Consider the following 23516-nt stretch of genomic DNA (forward strand, 5'->3'; position numbering starts at 1 on the left):
AAGATAACAATGTTAGCCTTTTCTGCAGCTATAGGGCATGTATGGTATCACTCTTGGCTGGAAGCAGTGCTTAAACAATGGAAAAAAACACAAACTTTGTCCAAAAACCTCTCATGTTTGGCTGTTTCCCTCTTTTTCTTTGGTCATTTTAGCCTTTTTGGCAAGGGTGAAGGGAGTATCTGCCATCAAACAAGAAGTGGCCGCATGTAACTACAACGGTGTTTGCTAGTTCACCTTACATGCGTTAATTTAATAACGTGGTTAGCCTACTCAACGTAAATTACACACGAACAACATTAAACTACTCATGCAGAGAAGAACGGCTGCTGCTGCCATCATCATCGTCATCATTTCTGCTACACTGGCAGGGCTAGGGGCCAGGACTCTCCTCTTCGGGTTCTTGGGGGATGTTGCTAACTCCGGGTCCGATAACAGGCACCACACCCGCAGTAGATGTGCTCGGTGTGAGGTCTCGCAGCAAGCCATCAAATACGGTGCATTTCTCGGCTTTTAACAAAATGCTATACGTCGCTAGGTGTTTCATCAGATTCGAGGTGTTACCTCCTTTGCACAGTATCACCTTAAAGCACTTGTTGCAGGCTGTTGAGTTTGCATATTTTGCTGTGAAGTACAGCCAGACTTTTGACCGCTTCGCCTTGGGCATTTTTAATCTGTAGCTCTGCTCTAAAAGAACGTATGTACCTGGACCCGCCTACTACGCTTGCAAAGGTAAAATAATTGGTTAGAATCCAAAGTGTACGACATCTCAGGAAAAAAATGCACCGAAATAAAGCACCGAAATGTGCGCTGCTTTTCGGTCTGGTTACTACCGGTACCGGTACCCATCCCTAGTAACAGCAGAGGGAGTTAGTTTATTTTAAGCCAAGATGAAAATATGGAAAAGTGTTTAAACAGACATTATTAACACATTTACATGTATATACACATTAGCCACCAAACTTAATTGTTTCTGATGATTAAGGACCGTGGAATTTACTTAATGTTTTGTGCTCACTACTGACTTCATGGCTGATAATTCAATTTCTACATGGGTGTACATTTCACATTTAGGAAAAAAAAGCATGAAATGGACATAGTGGACCGAATTGTGTATTATACAATTTGCTGTGATATTGTGTAGAGTGAAGACAATTGATGAAGAACGGTTTTAGGATTATCTTGAAAAATTTGATGGAAAAAATGGTGTGATGATCTGAGTGAGTGTTCAGTGTTTTTCCCGCTCCAGCCTGATCCTGTGGCGTCCGCCCATTCGGGGTGGAGCACTGAGTCCACACCTGCTTCGCCCACCTGTTCATCATTGCTGGCAATCAGTAGGAGGTGTATTTAAGATTAGCGTCTCCACCAGCTCTCTGCCAGTCTCTCAACTACCTTATGGTTGTTACTATTCCATGAAGTAATTCTTCTGTTTTTGAGTAATACTAACCTTGATCTCTTCTCCCTCCAAGCAACTATGCCATGAGTCAATGTCACACTGAACTACTCACTTCTTCCATTAGCTGCTGATCTCATTCTCAGGATTACTCACCTATTTGGCATCATGCTTCTCTGGATTTTCACCTGCCTTTCCTCCTGCCCATTGGTTCCCATTGCACCTGGAAAACAGGTTGGGAATTGCTTGTTCTCAGACACTCCCCTCAAATTCTCTCCCCTCACGTCTTCTGGTCTGCTCAAGTAAGCCACTCTCCACACCAGTGTTGCTCTGTTTCATGTCTCCTTCTCATTCGACGTTTAACTGATCTCCCCTCTGTTGCAGTGTCCCTTCCCCCAGAGACTCACTGTCGGTCACACAACCAAACGAGGGCTCCTAAATTAACACCATGTTACTGTAAATTGTATATACACAAACACACAAAAAAAAAGAAAAAGGGGAAAAGCTGTTCTTGCCTTCACATTGTGTCTCACATTTGGGTCCATGCTGCTTTCTGGCCACCTGGCCTTAATACATGGTGCAAACTATGGGCATAATATGTTGTATAGGTGATGCTAAGTTCCATTGTGAGAGATGAAGACATCTAGTAGTACTTCAGCACGTTTTTACGTTTTCCACTTCGTGAATTTAAGCACATCAAAAAAGTCAACTTGGCTAGTAAATGCTTCAGTTTCTAAATGTGAGCTTTTGCTCCATTATAATCTGTACTGTACACAACAGAATATAGTGACAACCTCAACTTATATGACAAAACAAGATATGAGAAGAAATGACAACTGTGGCTGGAAAATATGAGTATGAGCAACTAACACTCATTGCTGTGGGAAAGGCTAGCATATGTGGTGTGATCTCATAGTAAAGCAACTGTAGCACAGACTGCAAGAAAAAACAATGTCAGTTTGATTGTAATGTGTCAGAAGACAATGCATTACAGCGTGCAGTAGACGCAGATGTTTATTACACTCTATATAGAAGTACATAAATAGGAGATTATTAGACATTTATGGATGGTAGTGTCCATTCCATCCATCCATCTTCTTCTGCTTTATCCGGGGCCGGGTTGCGGGGGCAGCAGCCTAAGCAGAGAAGCCCAGACCTCCCTCTCCCCAGCCAACTCCTCCAGCTTATCCGGGGGAACACCAAGGCGTACCCAGGCCATTCAGGGTCTGCAGCCTTAAAGTACGCAGCCTTAACGGTCCTCAAGGGCTGCGTACTCAAAGACCGCTAAGGCCGGAAGTGCGAGGCTTGTAGGCTTGTGAAATGGGACGGTCTAGCCTCCGTCACGCTGCCCAGGTTGCCTAGCAACCATGATACTAACAGCTGGAAACGTTTCATACAGCTTTGTTTGACAGAAATAAAGGAGAACATATTTTGTACATTTGTTTCTACACGAGCTTTGTGTGATTTGATAAGTATCTGAGGCTGAGACCACAGGACTGTAAAATATGATTGTTGGGCTTCATTTCTGTACTGAACAGTCATTTTAAGATTAGCTAGTAAATAACAATTAGCTAATGTTGTTCATGAGACTAAAGTCAGTGTAAATATGATATGGCCAATGTTATAGTTATTATATTAATCATTATAAGTTATTACAGCAGTGAACTTGAACTCTGTGTCAAATACTGAGCTTCAGTAAAGATTCAAGTAGAAGTTATTTACATTTCCTATCACCTTAAATCTTCACTCAAAGACAAGTATCTTTGACAGTGTATATATAGATGTATTATACATAAGAGACAAATATTGTTCGTTTAATTTGTTGGCATTATTACATTTGGCTCAATGCTTACATATATGTGTAAAAAGGAAAATGTACGAGCTGTGATAACTGTTTCTGATAAAATGAAGAGTAGACTGATATATGAAATATTCCTTTATTGGATGAGAAAATCAGACCATGTCATAACTGCTTTAAGTCATACAGAATAGACATCAGAGCCTTAAACAGGCTGACTTCTGCTAAATGGGTCAAACTGGGCAGAAAGTATACAAACACATAACATCCTTATAGAATATGATGTAACACTATAGATCAACTTACCTCAGACTATATAAAGCATATAAACAATTACAGCAATATGATGCAACAAACACAGCAGTACTACTAATCCAAAATACTCAAAGCTTCATAGAACTGAAACAAACATTTATTTTTAGCTCCATTCTGCTGCTGATACATACTTTAGGTTTCTGAATATTAAACTTGTTGCTGCCTTTCATAGTGTGTAACTTGAAGGCCCTGAGTACTTTCTCCCACACTGAAAACACTGGAATGATAAAATTATTTGAACATTACCTAATAAGACTGATTCAGGACAGACAATTAGTTATTTTAAACTTTTCTAGCAGTCCTTCACAAACAGGGAACAGTCTGTCTATTCTCTCCATCAGCTGCTGCTGGCTCTTCCTCCTCCTCTTCCTCACACACTGCTGAGTTTGTCCAGGGGTGCAAAGCCTCACAGATGATGTGCAGCAGTGGGTCCCTCAGTCTGTCCTCACTCTGGACACTTGCAGTTGTCACACATGGAAATCAAATGTGTGATAAGCTGCAGGATTCAAACACAAGTGTAACTTATAAATACATGTTCATACTTTTATTCCACAATCAGAGAGAAAGAAAAAGAGAGAGAGTGCAGGGCAGACAGACAGGTGACAGTCTCAGGTGTATACACTGCTACAAAACAGCATAAGAGAAGGAGGATTTAGTGTTTGTGTTATTACGAGTGCTAAACAAGAAGAGTTCCCAGATGGTACAGTGGACACATGTGTGACTCCTGTGATTAAAGCATCTTTCTTTCAGCTTAACGAGTGAACCGTCAGCTCGTTCAAACACATGTTAAAGTCCGTTTGGCTCGACACCACCGAACAGAGGCAGCAATATAACATAGCTAACATTAACAGTGCAGTGAATCCTGCTTGTGCCGTGATATTCAGGACTGCAAACCGAGCAGCATCACTGACTTTCAGCTCGTTGTGTTTGTGAATATATGACTGACTTTAATTATTCACAAAATCATCACATTCTCTGTAGGATTAAGGTCAACTATTGAACAGCGTATAATTTAAAGTAAAGGCTTTAAAACCAAGTAAACGCTGAAAGTACAAACATCGCTAATGTCACATAACTTTGCCGACATGTGGCCAACAGTAATGTTTTAATGTTCTTCATTATTAAACATTTGCACATAATTAAGTTACATAATATTCAGTACTAGGCTAGGACACAAACAGAGCAGAAATTCAGAACTATACAAAACTTACAGTACAAACTTAGAGCTACTACAAAGTGGCATGTTCAGAAACTAGAACATAATTATCTTATACAATCAAAGAAGTAAATAACAAATCCAAAGCAAAATTAAAACACTGGGTCGAAGACCCGGGACCATGACGGGTGATGCTTAAGTTGCATCATGGGACATAAAGATATCCAGCAGCATTTCAGCAGCCTTTTAAGTTTTCCACTTAATAAATTTAGGTACACTAAAAATGTAAAGAATTTAGCTGGTATATTCTTCCAGTTAAAATTCACTCTTCCACTGAACAAGAAAAACTCAGATCTGTATTTCCTAGTCAAACAGCAAAAATCCATTGTAGAAAACAGCGAAATAATGCCTGGATACGCAATGCTAAAGTCAAGGAAAGCAGGACACAGGAAAAATTAATATTGAAATTAACACAAAAGAAATTTCCAAAAAGTGAAAGAAATACAAAATTTTTGTGTTTTAGTGCAGCCATTCTCTCTCGGTTGAACATGGAACACACACACACGCACATGTACACTGACACAGACCTGCACTCACCCCCCCACCCCCTCCAAACGCCTTTGAAGCTTATGTCTTCTATGTTGTAAGATGTGATGATTCATGTATTATGTGCTGAGGTGTTTTTTTCTGTTCTCAAACTAATCTCCCTGTTGGAGCTCAGTCTGGGAGGAGTTCTTTTTTCTCCACGTCTTTCCTCATGTTGTGCATTTTCCATTGTTATACTTCTCTGACCTGTCAACCCCATGTGATGTTTGTGTAATGTATGTATGGTCAGAAGGGTAAGATTGCGTTGGCACGGCTGGCAGCCTTAACCCAATTTCCCTCGGGATGAATAAAGTATTATCAATCAATCAATCCTATTAAAATAACACACACACACACACAAGAGAGAGAGAGAGAGAGAGGATATTTGTGTACTGACTTTGATTTGCATCAACACAAGTTTAAATGCAAAAATGTATTTCATATAAAGAATGCTGCATTAAATCAAACGCATAAATCAAGTGAATGTCTGAGCTTAACATACAGATGAGGAATGGATCTCTATGATACGCAGTTCTCAGATGTTCTCTCTCTCTCTGTGTTTTTGGATCTATTCTTAGCATGTCATGTAATTTTTTTTAAATTAAGCAAATAAGAAACATTTGAACTGAAGACAGGAGAGGAGGAGGAAAGTGAATTAAGGGTGCAATTTACAGCCAGTGCACCACATTTGCACCAGACACTCACTTCACAGTGACAACACTTCAACAAAGGAAGCTCCAAAACAAACATTCAAAAGGTAGGTATTCTTTTCACTTCTTTTATTGCTTTTAATCAGTGACATCATGAAGACACAATTGTATTTAAAATTAAGATAACTGTGATAAAATCTGAAGTCATCTATCTACATTAACCCACTCTGTCATTTTAGTCACTGAAATAGAGAATATTAAACATTTATATTGGGTTGTTGTTTCCCTTGCCTTTTCTTCCTTTCGTGAGGATGAATGTCTGGTTATTTCTCAGTTAGATAAATAACAGTTAGATCAGTCACTGGCTTTGACACACACACACACACACACACGCACACACACACACACACACACACACACATATATATATATATATATATATATATATATATATATATATATATATATATAATATAATATATATATGTCATGATTTATGTGGTTCCAATGGTCTCTCAGCATCGTTTTGCCTTTTTTTGTAGACCATATGTTATGAGTCTATTTTTTAAAGCCTATAGCACATTTTAACAACATAGGCTTACCCAAAGTGCTTTAGAAACAGGCACATTTACATTACTGGTCTTAAAAATTTGTTGCAATCGATGCTGCAGTAAATGGCTGACATTTAACTCAATCCATTTGGTCAATAGTGTTTATCAAACTTGTGTTTATTTCAGATTGTAACACCCAAAACATGTTTGTGTCAGAGAATATTAGAATCTATATAATATGCAAGAGGGGCAATATGATGTTGTGTTAGTTAGCACAGTTACCTCATAGCAAGGGGGACCTGGGTTCAAATCCACCATCTGGCCTGGTGTAGAGTTTGCATGGTCCCCCCATGTTTGCATGGGTACTCTCCTGGTACATGAACTTTCTACCAAAGTCATGCACTGGGGTTTCGCTAATTGGTGATTCTTAATTGGCCATAGGTGTGAATATGAGTGTGAATGGTTGTCTGTCTCTCTGTGTTTGCGACACTGAGACACCTGCCTTCCCCTGAATTGGATAAGCAGCAGAGGATGGATGGATCAGAACCTTGACTTATGAATGAAAACAAAAAGCAAACTGGTTCATTCTTCATGGACAGAAAAATGTTGGAGATGAAATTATATCCATTTGTATTTTTCTGTTTCAGATATGTCAGGGAACTCTTCATTCTCCAATGAATCCCTTCCTTATCAACATGATTCCTCAAACAATATCGATTTAGGCAAGGACTGCTTGCTCTCTCCACCAAGCTCCTTAATCTACAATGCCTACAACATCATCACCATTCTCCTCATCCTCCCTATCTGCGTCCTTGTTCTCCAACATGGTCTCTTTGAATGGTGGAAAAAGCACTCCACCTCCACAGCAGCAACAATGAGTCACTCTGACAGCTTCACCTATCACGTCGTCATCATGGAATTGATTGGTATTTCTGGCTGTGTCCTAAGCTGTTGTGGTACCTACATCATCTATGGCAATGTAAAGAAATTATTGGGGCACATTCTTTTGTCCTTCACTTGGTATGGAGAAACTTTCTTTCATGTTCTGACCTGTGTGGAGCATTACATGGCTGTTGTTCATCCCATTATCTACTTAAGCTTAAGAAAAGAAAGTGTGAACAAACTCAGAAATATCAACAATGGCTGTATCTGGCTGCTCACTTTTTCACTCACTTGTCTGCTAATAATGAACATTTTGATTTTGGATTTGTGTCTCTTGATATTTGTTTTGATTGTTGTCACTTTCTGCAGCCTTTGTGTTCTTTGCGTTTTGATTCGTCCAGGACCAGGGGGACAGGCTGGGAACAGGGAAAGGGCTGACCAATCAAAGCAGAGGGCATTCTACACTATTTTGGCTATACTAGGAGCACTGATGTTGAAGTTTGTTTCGGCTCTTGTTTGGTCTGTAGTATTTGTGTTAGCTAGAAGTAATGATTGTCTGATAATGGCATGGAGTCATTGGCTTAACTTACCTAGCAGTCTGGTATTGCCACTCCTTTTTCTGCACAGAGCAGGCAAATTAATGCATGTTAAGAATATCATAATGATTCAAAACACAAGGTGACAGGAACACATTGTTTGTTTTTTTTTTTTACAATTGTTATAGAGGCAATAAATAAATAACTAAATGTGATAATAAAAATAAAAGTAATAACAAAGACTAATAGTAATTTAAACATATGATGATTTGGTCTTCACCTTGACCTGGAAAAAAAATGTAGATATTTAAGTTGAAGCTTAAGGCAAAACTGATGATGGAACTGATCCTAAGGTGACTGCATGATGAAAGAGAATGAAATGTTTTTAACAAGATTGATTGAAGCAATTAATGCCAGGCAGTTTGGTACAATTTGATTATTCATATTAGAAACCTCATGCTTACTTTTAACCTTTTGAGCTGTGTGTCAGTGCTGCCAGAAACCTTCTGAATTTCCTGCTCCATATCTCTCTTTTTTTTTTTTTTTAAAAATTATGGTTAGATGAGAGATTGTTGCTATATAAGATGTAACAAAGTAGATGGCCTTAGATGAAGTTGCATTGATTGTTTGAAATGAGTTGTGATTAGAGGTTATTCCTTTTTTTGTTTTTTTTTACGTTTACGTTTTTGAAATTCCCCCTTTTCAAAAGAACGGTTTATTCTTTTTTGTTCCTGTCATTTAGTTTAAATGTCTCTATGCATCTCTTATTGCAATCCCACCTTCGACATCCTTCTAATATGGGGCTCACTGTTGGTAACCAGCAGTTTCCTGTGAGAAAGTCAAGCATCATAAGATCGAACTTTCAATAAATAGTCTACTTTTAGCTGGTGGATGAGCTACACCAAACCAGAGTGTCAGCCTCAGATATAGAACTTCTATTCTAAGCTGGTCTTCTTCTCTTTTTTAGTTTCACACTCGTGCAAAAGTCACAATGGCTATGTTTTTTAATGCCTGCTTCACTATCAGTAGTTCAGTAGTTGTTAGACCTCAACTTAGTCCAGTTGATATCACCACTTTATAATGTTAATACCCGGCAATGCTATTTTGATTTTGGATGATTGTGATTTTGTAATAAATATCTCTATTTACTTTCAGAATTTTCTTTATTTAAATAATTTGTGTTTTGTTACAGAAGAACATACAATTTTATGCATTAACAAACTACAATGAAAAGTGAAAGAAAGCAAACAAATGAGAGACTAGACCCCTGTACCAGTGAGTTATCTGGATTTACTTACCCTAACACTGGCTACCAGGACAAGCGATCACACAAAGCTGTTTATCAAATCACTAAACTGACCCTGTGTTTCCCCGCGTTCACATGAAATGGCATCATCAACCAATTGCATCAAGTATTGTATTAACAGCTGAGCAACTGATCTGACCAGGGAAGAGTAACCTACAATTTTAGAAAAATATGAAGAGGTTACACACAAAATACTAGAGATGGCACGATACCACTTTTTTATGTCCGATACCGATATCATAAATTTGGATATCTGCCGATACCGATATGAATCCGATATAGTGTGTTTTTTAATCAATAAAACTGTTTTTTAATATCTTGCTGCATTTTGTATAAGTTCATACTCAAGTTTAAATAAACAACAACACTAAAGCTATTCTGTTATACCTGTATGTAAAAAATACACTGCACCCAAAATATTTCATAGTTCAGCAGTACTGATCAATCACCCTCCGCCTTGTGATGCTTAATCGACGTAATCAACTTTAATTTGATGCAGTGTGAAAAAAAAAAGCACAGAAATAAATTATTTTTCAAGAATAATTAAATAGATTCAACATCTTTCTTCAACAGAATTGCAGAATTCACAGATGGTATCTTCCCAAAGGAAAAAGTACTATAGCTTACTAGGGTATATTAGAGTTAGTATATACAGTAATGGACTTCTATACATTTTACATCAGATTAAAACTTTGGGTGTAAGATTCAGATAATTATTTATAAAAAGCTAGACATTTTAAATGAGAATAAGAAAGAAAAGTATGTCTTTGTGCCCCCTTTTCCCTGTTAATGCCCTATCGGCCCCCCTGGCTAAACTTTGCTAGATCCGCCCCTGCACAGTTATCAGCCGTCAGCTAAGTAGAAAAGGATCCTGGTGTAGAAAGTAATATTAAATAAATTATAACAACAGCTTATCAAGCTTAAACGTGCTGCTGTTGTTCAGCCGCTGGTTTCCTCTTTCTGGTGCAAAGTGGGCCAAAAACAAAGAAGAGAGACGGACTCGCGACATAAAAGCCGATCAGCTGATCATTAATAAGTTTCACGATTGAAGTAGCAACAGGAGAGGGAGGGAGAGAGAGGCAGTCGCTCCATATATCGGTTGTTAAGCTTAACGTGGGTATGCTTTACAAACATTCAGAGATGAACTTACACACTTGCTTTACTTCTCTCTGGGATAACTTCCTCGGAGATGAAATGCCGGTTTGGTAGCGAGGCTCCACACAGCCCTCTATCACGTGAGCACACTGCTCCGACGTGCTACGGTTATGAGCCGAGTTATGCCGTGTCGCAAGTTTTGTGAGGTGTTTTTTTGATATTTAATGGATCGGATTACATTTTTTAATTTCTCTCCGATATCCGATCCAGTTATTTAGGTCAGTATCAGACCGATACCGATACGTAATATCGGATGGTTCCATCGCTACAAAATACAGAATGAAAGTAAGCTCCCGCAGTTAAATCAGCAGTTTGAGAGGAAAGCACTCTACAGTAGTTTACTGTTAAAGGTGCTCAATCAATGTGAATGCACTTTAAACGTTTTGGTCAGGAAGACTCAAATAGAGCTGCTACAATAATGAAATTTGGCCTATTTGAAGGAAAGAAGCCAGAAGGCAGGAAACCTGGCAACAATGCTATCACTGTGTGAGGTAACAGATTTACCCTAACTCGACTTTATCGTTAAGCCACAGAATAATTAAATCAATCATCAAAGACAGTTTGTTTGTATTCTTTCAGCTGTAGCCAATGGTGTTTAATGGTCTAAGAGCAAGTGGAGAATACATACAAATGTTGGCTTAGTCTATGTGCAACTAATTTAAGGTACAGAAGTACAAATAGGTGCTTACAGAACAAAATAAAATAAATAACCAAGATATAAAGTTGCATCTTAGAATGTCTACTTATTAGTGATGCTCATTTGGGGAAAACTTCAGACATTATTACAAACTTTAGACCATCCTATCTGCAAACAGAGGTCCAAAGCACTCTTAAAAACAATGATGATCCTCTGTTCTGGAGACTTAATTGGTCAGTGAGTGGTGATTTAATACCTGTTGATCTCTAATCTGCAAAAGTTACCAAAGCAAGTACCTGGGCAAAAAGTGCATTAACTTCATAGTACAAGAAACTCGGGGGTAAAAAAAAAATTCTGCTTTGCAGTTCAGGTTTCAGATGGTTAACAACTCAACTCAGTCTGATTGAGTTGAGTTGTTTCACCCACACAACATTTGAATTTTTTCCCATTCTTCATCTGAACGGACTAACAAAATAACAGGTGAAGCAGCAGGTCACTGATAGGTGCTAATTACTGGTTAAACAAATGAAAGCCCTTATTGATATTAGCAAAAATAAATAAATAAATAAATAAAAAGACGCTTTTCATTTTTTTAATTCAAATCCTATATTTGAATTAAAAAAAAAGTGACAGTGAGAGGTTGAGTGAGGCTGCATTGGACACACATGATTTACAGTGGCTTGCAAAAGTATTCGGCCCCCTTGAACTTTTCCACATTTTGTCACATTACTGCCACAAACATGAATCAGTTTTATTGGAATTCCACGTGAAAGACCAATACAAAGTGGTGTACACGTGAGAAGTGGAACGAAAATCATACATGATTCCAAACATGTTTTACAAATAAATAACTGCAAAGTGGGGTATGCGTAATTATTCAGCCCCCTGAGTCAATACTTTGTAGAACCACCTTTTGCTGCAATTACAGCTGCCAGTCTTTTAGGGTATGTCTCTACCAGCTTTGCACATCTAGAGACTGAAATCCTTGCCCATTCTTCTTTGCAAAACAGCTCCAGCTCAGTCAGATTAGATGGACAGCGTTTGTGAACAGCAGTTTTCAGATCTTGCCACAGATTCTGGATTGGATTTAGATCTGGACTTTGACTGGGCCATTCTAACACATGGATATGTTTTGTTTTAAACCATTCCATTGTTGCCCTGGCTTTATGTTTAGGTTCGCTGTCCTGCTGGAAGGTGAACCTCCGCCCCAGTCTCAAGTCTTTTGCAGATTCCAAGAGGTTTTCTTCCAAGATTGCCCTGTATTTGGCTCCATCCATCTTCCCATCAACTCTGACCAGCTTCCCTGTCCCTGCTGAAGAGAAACACCCGCAGAGCATGATGCTGCCACCACCATATTTGACAGTGGGGATGGTGTGTTCAGAGTGATGTGCAGTGTTAGTTTTCCGCCACACATAGCTTTTTGCATTTTGGCCAAAAAGTTCCATTTTGGTCTCATCTGACCAGAGCACCTTCTTCCACATGTTTGCTGTGTCCCCCACGTGGCTTGTGACAAACTGCAAACGGGACTTCTTATGGTTTTCTGTTAACAATGGCTTTCTTCTTGCCACTCTTCTATAAAGGCCAACTTTGTGCAGTTCACGACTAATAGTTGTCCTATGGACAGATTCCCCCACCTGAGCTGTAGATCTCTGCAGCTCGTCCAGAGTCACCATGGGCCTCTTGGCTGCATTTCTGATCAGCGCTCTCCTTGTTCGACCTGTGAGTTTAGGTGGACGGCCTTGTCTTAGTAGGTTTACAGTTGGGCCATACTCCTTCCATTTCTGAATGATCGCTTGAACAGTGCTCTGTGGGATGTTCAAGGCTTGAATAATTAAATAGATTCAACATCTTTAAATTTCTCAATAACAATATCCCTGACCTGTCTGGTGTGTTGTTGCTCCCAATATTCTGTCTGACTCTCGGCCATTTGACCTTAGAACTGAAGAAGCTTCTCGGATGAGAGGTGAAACGAGGTGAAACCTTAGAACTGAAGAAGCTTCTCGGATGAGAGGTGAAACGTCTTCAAGCAACTTTAAGAAGTCCAGACGCTTTTCTTTCCAAGCTCCTTAGCCTCCCAATATTCTCTTAGACAACCTCTGAGGCCGTCACAGAGCAGCTGTATTTGTACTGACATTAGATTACACACAGGTGCACTCTATTTAGTCATTAGCACTCATCAGGCAATGTCTATGTGCAACTGACTGCACTCAGACCAAAGGGGGCTGAATAATTACGCACACCCCACTTTGCAGTTATTTATTTGTAAAAAATGTTTGGAATCATGTATGATTTTCGTTCCACTTCTCACGTGTACACCACTTTGTATTGGTCTTTCACGTGGAATTCCAATAAAATTGATTCGTGTTTGTGGCTGTAATGTGACAAAATGTGGGAAAGTTCAAGGGGCCGAATACTTTTGCAAGCCACTGTAGATTTAGATCAAATGTGCAAAGTCACAGACGAAAGACAGAGTGAGGAAACTCAGAGGCAGACATTAGTAAGGTTAATATTTCTTTATTATGTATTCATATTAATATTTAAACCAGCATTATTTTAAGTGCAATACGGTTTGACTGGCCCCAACTTTGCTGTGCTTCCCAGCAATAGGTAGGAAAACCACTATAGATATAAAGGTTACAAATTTACTGTATACTAAAGAGTTGTTTACGTTTTCTGTGGATCCACAATAGATTTCTAAAGTCAAAGAATAGGTAATCTTGAGTTACTTGATCAAACCTTTGTGTACTTCTCAAATTTAACACACTTTCAACACCTTTGTGGCGAAAATGAACACACACATAAAATCTGCAATATATTTTCTGCTTTTTTCATAAATCAATTAATCAACTTATAAGCACTTATCAAAATATTAAATTATTTTCAGGATTTTTACTCTGTAAACTGGCAAAAATACAGGAATTTGTTGAACTCATAAATGTAATGATGTAGAATACAGTAAAAATCTCAAATATAATTACTTTTTTCCCAAATGAAATTACGGAATATATGGTTTTATACTGCAATGGGAGACAGACTGAAAAAAAATGTGGGAGTATCTGGCACTACACAAAAAATACAAATGCAGTCGAATCAGTTTAACTGCTGATCTTTTATATGCCCAAGACTCTAATCACCACCAATACCCCATCCCTCTGAATTTTTATGCAATATAATTTGTTTTTGTGTTTTTTTAAATCAATTATTAAAATCATTAAACTGGCATTTAAACGGTTAACATTCTGAAAATGAGGTAATATTTGATCAGTGTGATAAGGGCTCAAGTTAATAGTATGATTTATGAAGACAAACAGCCAGAAAAATACTGTTGTGTGAGGACTTCACTGGCATATTTTGTGTGATAAAAGAAGGCTCAATGGAGAATGGAGGCCACGTAAAAGTCACTGCACTTCAAAAATCTTACTAAAAAAGGAAGAGATGCTGCAAAAATTTGTGCCACCAGGGTAGAAAAATTGCAAAAATGCTAGAGGAGGGCTTAAGGGTTCAAATGTGGAAGAATGTTATATAACACCGGCCCCCAACTTCTGGGCCATGGACCAGTATCGGTCTGTGAGTTGTTTGGTACCAGGCCACGAGAGTTGAGGCTCGAGTGTGAAATTTATGGTTTTCAGGGCTTTTATTGGTTTTTATCGTTATTTTTTTAAATTGTTTTTAATCGTTAACTCTGTTTCCCTGGGTCTTTTCCCGTGTGTTATGAATAAATCTTTTTTTTTGGGGTACAGGTACTGGTTTTATTTTGTTATATTTATCGGCGACACCTTAAAATATTGTCGGACATAAACCAGTCCGTGGCTCAAAAAAGGTTGGGGACCGCTGTGTTAAAACACATTTTAGACAGGACACTGTCATACTTAATTTATATAAGCAAGGCTTAAGTTATATTATGAATGATATTTGGAATGACATTTTGGATGACATTTACAGCAGAATATTCTAAATTATTATCAAGATCTGTTGTAGCGTGGGGTTTGCACAACCCACTTGTATTCAAAATATGGCACTCACAGTGCACAAGGTAGTGAGGGGACATTTAAATATATATAGATACGCTATGATTATGATTATTATTATTATAATTTCTTCCAGCTTTGCCTCTTCCATTAGTATAATAAGTACATTTACTTACTGAAAATGTTTGCCTTTATAAACCATGCATTTACAAATCACACAGGAAAATGTCTTAAATCCAATTTAAACATAAAGTTTTAGTTTGTTAACTGTTAATCTATTATTAGAAAAATACATCCCTGTAAAAAATAAATGAACATATTTGTGTTAAGTGAAGTTGAGTGTGTTGTGATTTGTTTATAAAAAATAAAAAAAACATGTACAGTGTGGTTTTATGAAACTAAAGCTGTACGAAATTATGAAAACAAAAGAAAACAACATCTTAACATTTAAATGTAGCACCACTGTAAGTGGGTCTTGTGCATAACACCACATTTGATATTAAACAGTACTGGAATAAATGTCATGTTAAACAGCCAATATACTAATACCTTTACTTAAATTAAAAACAATAACAGAAAACTTACAAAAACATAAACCAAAAGACACTTAGCGGTGCAATCCCTCTGTTAGAGCACACAGATTAATTTTAATCAATATAATTTTGTTTTTCAGTTCCAAATATGCTGGTTTGCGCCAATTCAAGTGATTCACTTCTGCTGACATACCTTTCCTCCAACAAATTCTAAAAAAAATTTAGAACTCTACTGCGTGCTCTGTAGACCAGGCTCTATCATCTTTGTCACGTTCAGCATCACCAGCATCTTCCTCCTTCTGCCTTTCTCCATGCTCATCCTCTATCATGGTCTCCAAGAATGGTGGCAAAAGCGCTCCACAATGATGAGTCACTCTGACAGCTTTACCTACCACTTGGTCATCATGGAGCAGATAGGTGTCCTTGGATGTATCGTCTCCCTTTGTGGTATATATGGGCAAGATTGGACCGTATTACTAGTGGGGAACTTCCTTTAGGAAAGGAAGGCTCTTGTCTCTTTCAAAAGAAGAGTACACAGCCACTGGTACAGATATGTAGATGACACCTGGGTCAAAATCAAGACACAAGAAGTGGAATCCTTCACTGCGCACATTAACGCTGTGGATAAAAACATCAAGTTCACCAGGGAAGACACAAAGGATAACTGTTTGCCTTTCCTGGACTGCGCTGTGCACATTGAAGAGAATGGCAACCTCAACATCGAAGTTTACCGGAAGCCCACACACACGGACCAGTACCTCCTCTTTGACTCCCATCACCCTCTGGAACACAAACTTGGAGTAATCAGGACCCTACACCACCGGGCAGAACATGTTCCCTCTAAGCCTGAGGGAAAAAAGAAGGAACACACACACGTAAAGGAAGCACTCAAAAAGTGCGGTTATCCTAACTGGGCGTTCGTAAAGTCAGCAAAGAGGCACAGAAAAGAAGATCAGACACCAGCGAGGGAGGATAAGAAGGACAGACGCAACAACGTTGTCATCCCCTATGTAGCCAGTGTATCAGAGAAACTCAGGAGAGTTTTCTCCAAGCACGACATCCCAGTGTACTTCAGACCCAGCAACACACTCAGACAGAAACTGGTTCACCCGAAAGACAAAACTCCTAAACACAAACTCAACAACGTGGTGTATGCTGTACAGTGCAGCGAGGAATGCCCAGACCTCTACATCGGAGAGACCAAACAGCCACTTCACAAGCGCGTGGCACAACATAGAAGAGCCACCTCCACAGGACAAGACTCAGCAGTCCATCTGCATCTTAAGGATAAAGGTCACTCTTTTGAGGATGCCAATGTTCACATTTTGGACAGAGAGGACAGATGGTTTGAAAGAGGAGTGAAAGAGGCCATCTATGTCCACTGTGAGCGACCATCTTTGAACAGAGGCGGTGGTTTACGACACCAACTGTCTGCCATCTATAATCCAGTTTTGAGTTCCCTCCCCAGACGCCTTAATGCCCACTCACATCCTGGGCCATCTGACCTCAGGAATTCACACGACAAGGTGGGGCCAGGTTTCACAATGAGCATACCCGAAACCCTGGCTGATTAGGTCCCACACCCGCTTTCACACCTTGGCTCATGTGATTAGAGGATCACCAGGGGGTCTTTTGTCCCTCTTTGGGGGGATACTCCCACTGGGTTTAAATCTGGGACTCTCGGCCATTTGACCTTAGAACTGAAGAAGCTTCTCGGATGAGAGGTGAAACGTCTTCAAGCAACTTAAAGAAGTCCAGACGCTTTTCTTTGCTAACTCCTTTGACTACGATGACCTGGATGACTGAGAACCTTCACAGACAACTTCCTTTATTGTCTCACCTGGTATGGACAGAGTTTCTTCCACATTCTTACCTGTGTGGAGCGCTACCTCGCTGTTATTCACCCCGTCACGTACCTGCGTCTGAAAGAAAAAATATGGATCAGAATCTGAAACATCAGCATTGGGTGTGTTTGGCTGCTTTGTGTTGCAGGGGGAAGTGTTACTTTGATGGATGTTATAATTGTAGAATTATGCCTCTTGATATCTTCTTTAACCCTCATTTCCTTCTGCAGCATTTCTGTTCTCTGTGTTTTGATTCGTCCAAGCCCAGGAAAACAATGTGGGAACAGGATGAGCACCAACCAATCAAAGCTCAGAGCATTTTACACCATGGTTTTCATACTAGGAGTCCTTTTGTTAAGGTTTGTTTGGGTTCTGATTTGGGCTGTTATGCATCTGATATACAAAATTACTAATTGTGTTATTGTCACATGTAATGAGTGGCTTAATCTTCCCAGCAGTCTGGTGTTACCTCTGCTTTTTCTACATAGGGTAGGGAAATTGAGATCTTAGTAATCTAGTTAATTAATATGTCTGTCAAACTAGTTTGACAGACATATTAAGGTAAAGGTAGTGGACTAATCAACTGTTGATACAGAATAATTAATACATTATATTCACTAATCTAAAAGTACAGCAGCTCTGTGTAAATGTGCTAACAGGACAGCAGTTTGAGCTAGATGTTAAAATCAGAATGGCAAATTACTGTTAGTCATCTTAATTTTAAAAATAACTAGAATGCAATTTTAGAGCTTTTCAAATCTTGTGACTTATATCACATAGAGCAGATGTCACTGCCAATATACAGTACATGATATATGAGAGACACAGTGTGAAAGAAGGGGGGTGGGGGTAGCTTGCAAAGCAGCCTACCGATGTGGGCGGGCTATAGCAACTTCAGTAATGTGCCTCATATGAGAATTTCTGTTTGGGTACCAGTGGTAGAGCCTTGGGGGTGGTGTGTCAGTGCTGGATTTCATTGCCCTCCCTGATGCTCATATTCAAGAAAAGGTTGAATCAAATATTTGATCTAATGCCATTTTTAACAATGTATTTTTGATTTTTATGTTCTTTGGTAAGCAATATTATCTTCAGTTAATTTCACTTACTGTATATGTCTTTAAATTGCTTCCTGTTAAAAGCAAAATAAGAGGTCTTCAGATTAAACAACGATCTAACAACACTTTTTGAACTGATTAACTTACATGACCAAATATCGTATCGTACACACAAACTTAATTTTCCACGAAAATAACCAAGTATTCATAATAGTGTAATTAGAATTGTTAACAAGTAAATGCCATCCAGAGGTGTACTTAAAAACGCATTATATGAAAGTTCCCTTAATATGTAGGGAGATAGGAAATGCAAGACTATATCATAATTTCTATTATATCACTGCAGCTATCAATAATGCTAATACTGGGGTAGTACTACAATGCTACATTTCTGCAAAATTTGTGAATAGCAAATTGTATATAAATTAACAAGTAGGTATTTGTGTACAAGATATAATAATAATAATAATAATAATAATAATAATAATTGTTATATAATTATTGGTTTCTTTTATATTTAATTCTGTCTCACCTTATTGCATATCTCATTTTTGCTTTGCATGTTTTGAAGAACATGTGAGGGTCAAATATTGGTCCTGTACATTCTGCCTTTATAAATATAATTTTTTTTGTGTACACTCTCTATATATGGTTTTTGCTTTTCAAAGTTCATCACATGTTGAACCACTATAAATTTACCATAAAATGACTGATTTAATCTGAAACTCACACTGAAAACCCAGCAGCAGTAACATTCATTTGTATCTTTATATTTTTCTACTGAATGGATAAAAATTGATTTTTAAAGATCCAGGGACAGTTTATATTAAAATCTTAAAGGGTGTAGTCTATGTGCATATTAGATTTTATATACAGTGGTCCCTCGTTTATCGCGGGAGTTATGTTCTACAATAACTCCTTTTTTATTATATTTTTTATTTATTATAGATGTTTTAAGGCTGTAAAACTTTTCTCAGACTTTTCTCTCTTGTTTAACCCTTTAAGACCTACCATAGAACCAAGTCCGCCAGAGCTTATATTATATTTTTACATGCTGTAGTGCCAATTTTGGGAGCATTTCAAGTTGATATACATCAATACAACCATTACAGCCCAAATTTTAATAATATGTATGCATTAAGTGCATAGTAATTACATAAATTGCAAAAAAGTGCAATAAACTAAAAAAAACCTGAAAATCGTTTTTGTTTTTTTAACATATATTTCTAGTTAGAGAAATTTAAGAGGCTTATCCCTCAAAACTGTAAATACAAAAAAGTTGCACAAACTAGTTTCCCACCACAGGAAATTTATTTGAAGTGTCTTCATAGTTTTACTTTTGAAATACACCAATTTTTATATACAGCAGGAAAAACGAAAATAAATATTATAGTGCAAATTTGCAAAAAAGCAGCATATGCATCAAAATAAACTATTTCCAGCAGTGCAATTTGAGTTCTAAGCATCCCAGAAACGACACAGAAAGTCATAAAGTCAAAGATAACTTTTAAAAACACCAGTACAGGCTCTGAGGTCCTGACAGTAAAAAAAACTACATTTCCGCGAAAATGACGTCACTTCCGGTTTCGGGCAGGTAATGGCGGACATGCGAAAGTTCGCGCTGACGTCTATTCCAACGTAGGAAGTGTTATGAACAGCTGATCGACTCGGCAAAGCGTGTTTCTGGAATATTATGTTTTTGTTGCTGCAAGCGCTTTTTATGCAGTTTTTGCAAAGCTATATGTGGAAGAAAACCGTGACCTAGGACAAGCTGATGGCATAAGATGTAAGTACAACTTCTCCGGTTTCATATGCAAAAAAAATTATTGCGCTAGCTTACGTGGTTGCAGTGATACAGGGATTTAAAAATAGATACGCAAATCGTAGCGGGGGCGCTACGCTCGGCTCTAAAGGGTTAAACAGTCTTAAGGTTCAAACCTTCGTAGAAAAATAAGTGCAGTATTATAGAATGAAACCAAAGATCAAACGCTGTTTTCAAGTCCAGAACATGCGAATAGAACAGCTGCCAGAGAATTCAACATTAATGAATCAATGGTATGGAAGTAGAGGAAGCAAGAAGAATGAGGTGAGTAAAGTTTGAGATATCCGACTGTTCTGTTTTGCGCCTCATAATCCGGTGTGCCTTATGGTCCGAAAAATACAGTAACTTCTACCTTCCTTTAGCATGTCCAGAAGTCCAACTTTTTGTGTGATGGTTAGCATCTTCCTCTGGCTTTTGGGCGCTACCACAGGTGCCTTTGACGGTGCAAAATGTTTGGTCGACATTGTTGTGTTTGTTGGGGAGAAAACTTGCAAACATACAGTACAGCACTTCAAAGTCACACTGCCAGTGATCGAAGATTTATGTAAATTTGACAAGCTGAACACATTCTGTACTGGACAGGAGACACGGCATGGAGGAAATTGTTTGATAAGGGTTTACAGCTGATCAGGATGCAGAACACAATGTGCTGTAAAAAAAAAAGAAAGCATGCAAAAAAAAAATCAGCAAAACAGCGAGGCCGCGAAAAGTGAACCACGTATAGCGAGGGACTACTGTAGTAGATTACATATCAGACAAAACAGAGGAAGCAAAAATGAACATAATACATACAACTCATGAGACTTTTAAAATAAAACAGGAAGTAACACACACACACACACACACTAAGACATGTGGGCTTGACACTGGGGATAAATGGACATGGAGACATAACAGACTGGGAAGACAAAGGAGCGAAGCACAGAGAACAGCATGGACCAACATGGGTACATGACTAACTAAAAGAATAACCAAACACTAAGATGAGACTACGATAGAGATGAACAGAAGAGAAATTAAGAACTATAAATACAAACTTAAAGGCACTGGAAAGTAACATACTCAGAAAGTAGAAAATAACTAACTAACTCATCCTTTCAAAGAAATAAATAACTCCAAAATAAAACTCAAACACTGGGCTGGAGACCCAGGAAGTGCTGCCTGGCTGTTCATTGTATCACCTTCATGGATCTGAGGAATGGGAGGGATTTCAGCGATTGTTGGAACTTTCTGAGACATGTGTTTTTTTTTTTTTAGCACAATCTTCTTCTGCTGTCTGTTCTATTAATTTTGCCCCAAAAAACAGCGTGGGGAAGAGGGACATGCTTGAAAACGCAGGTCAGTGGGTATTCTACACCAATATGGCCACACGGGGAGTGCTGGTTGTCAGTGTTATCTACTGATGTTAGGAAATACGTGAATTTTCATTTGAAATTGTCATTTGACATTTTTCTTGCTTGTAAGTATTTGGTGGAAGAGTAACTAATCTGCTAAGCTACTGGGCTAAAAAAAACATTCAACCAACATATGTGCTAAAACCAATTTCTCTAACAGCTACTTAAAGTTGGCACCAGAAGCACCTAACTTTCTATTCATGTCTAAGGGTGTGTTCACATCAGTGCTGTTTAGAACACTGGTTTTCCCTAAACATACACAGGCATTAATAATAGCATAATTACAATTGTAAATCATCACTAAACTACACTAACAGGTGTGACTAGAATAACACAGACCACACAGTTTGTGACTCTGATTTGGATACAAGCAAAGCATTCTCTGCACACCATTTGAATTCTTTCCTCTTTCACTCCTTATAGACTAATAACATGAACTGCCAGTGGACTGACATTTAGCAAAACAATGTTAACAAGTTGTGTGTAAAATGTTTTAGGTACTTTAACTGGGCACAAATATCAGTTCTGCATATGTGAATAGCAGTGTTGCAATGACTGAAAAATGCTCGTAAAACAATAGGAACCTAAGGGAACTAAAGGAGTTATTGGTGCAGCTTCTTCATCTGTGATTTGAATCTGTGTGAAGTCATATTATTTTACACTTATTGCGTAATCATGTATATATATATATATATATATATATATATATATACACACATATAAACACCAATAAAAACACCCATCTCGCCCCTGCGGGCGGTTTATCCTTCAAGCTCGGGTCCTCTACCAGAGGCCTGGGAGCTTGAGGGTCCTGCGCAGTATCTTAGCTGTTCCCAGGACTGCGCTCTTCTGGACAAAGATCTCCGATGTTGTTCCCGGGATCTGCTGGAGCCACTCGCCTAGCTTGGGAGTCACCGCACCTAGTGCTCCGATTACCACGGGGACCACTGTTACCTTCACCCTCCACATCCTCTCGAGCTCTTCTCTGAGCCCTTGGTATTTCTCCAGCTTCTCGTGTTCCTTCTTTCTGATGTTGCTGTCATTCGGAACCGCTACATCGATCACTACGGCCGTCTTCTTCTGTTTGTCTACCACCACTATGTCCGGTTGGTTAGCCACCACCATTTTGTCCGTCTGTATCTGGAAGTCCCACAGGATCTTAGCTCGGTCATTCTCCATCACCCTTGGGGGCATCTCCCATTTTGACCTCGGGACTTCCAGGTTATACTCGGCACAGATGTTCCTGTACACTATGCCGGCCACTTGGTTATGGCGTTCCATGTATGCCTTGCCTGCTAGCATTTTGCACCCTGCTGTTATGTGCTGGATTGTCTCAGGGGCATCTTTACACAGCCTGCACCTGGGGTCTTGCCTGGTGTAATAGACCCCAGCCTCTATGGATCTTGTACTCAGAGCTTGTTCTTGTGCTGCCATGATTAGTGCCTCTGTGCTGTCTTTCAGTCCAGCTTTGTCCAGCCACTGGTAGGATTTCTGGATATCAGCCACCTCCTCTATCTGCCAGTGGTACATACCGTGCAGGGGCCTGTCCTTCCATGATGGTTCCTTGTCTCCCTCCTCTTTCTTGGGTTTCTGCCTGAGGTATTCACTGAGCACACTGTCAGTTGGGGCCATCTTCGTGATGTATTCGTGGATGTTTCTTGTCTCATCCTGGACTGTGGTGCTGACACTCACCAGTCCCCGGCCCCCTTCCTTCCGCTTAGCTTACAGCCTCAGGGCGCTGGACTTGGGGTGAAACCCTCCATGCATCGAAAGGAGCTTTCTTGTCTTTATGTCAGTGGCTTCTATCTCCTCCTTTGGCCAACTTATTATACCAGCTGGGTACCTGATCACGGGCAAGGCGTAGGTGTTGATAGCCCGGATCTTGTTCTTACCGTTCAGCTGACTCCTCAGGACTTGCCTGACCCTCTGCAGGTACTTG

This window comes from Pelmatolapia mariae, linkage group LG3_W, assembly GCF_036321145.2.
Source record: "Pelmatolapia mariae isolate MD_Pm_ZW linkage group LG3_W, Pm_UMD_F_2, whole genome shotgun sequence".
NCBI lineage: Eukaryota > Metazoa > Chordata > Actinopteri > Cichliformes > Cichlidae > Pelmatolapia > Pelmatolapia mariae.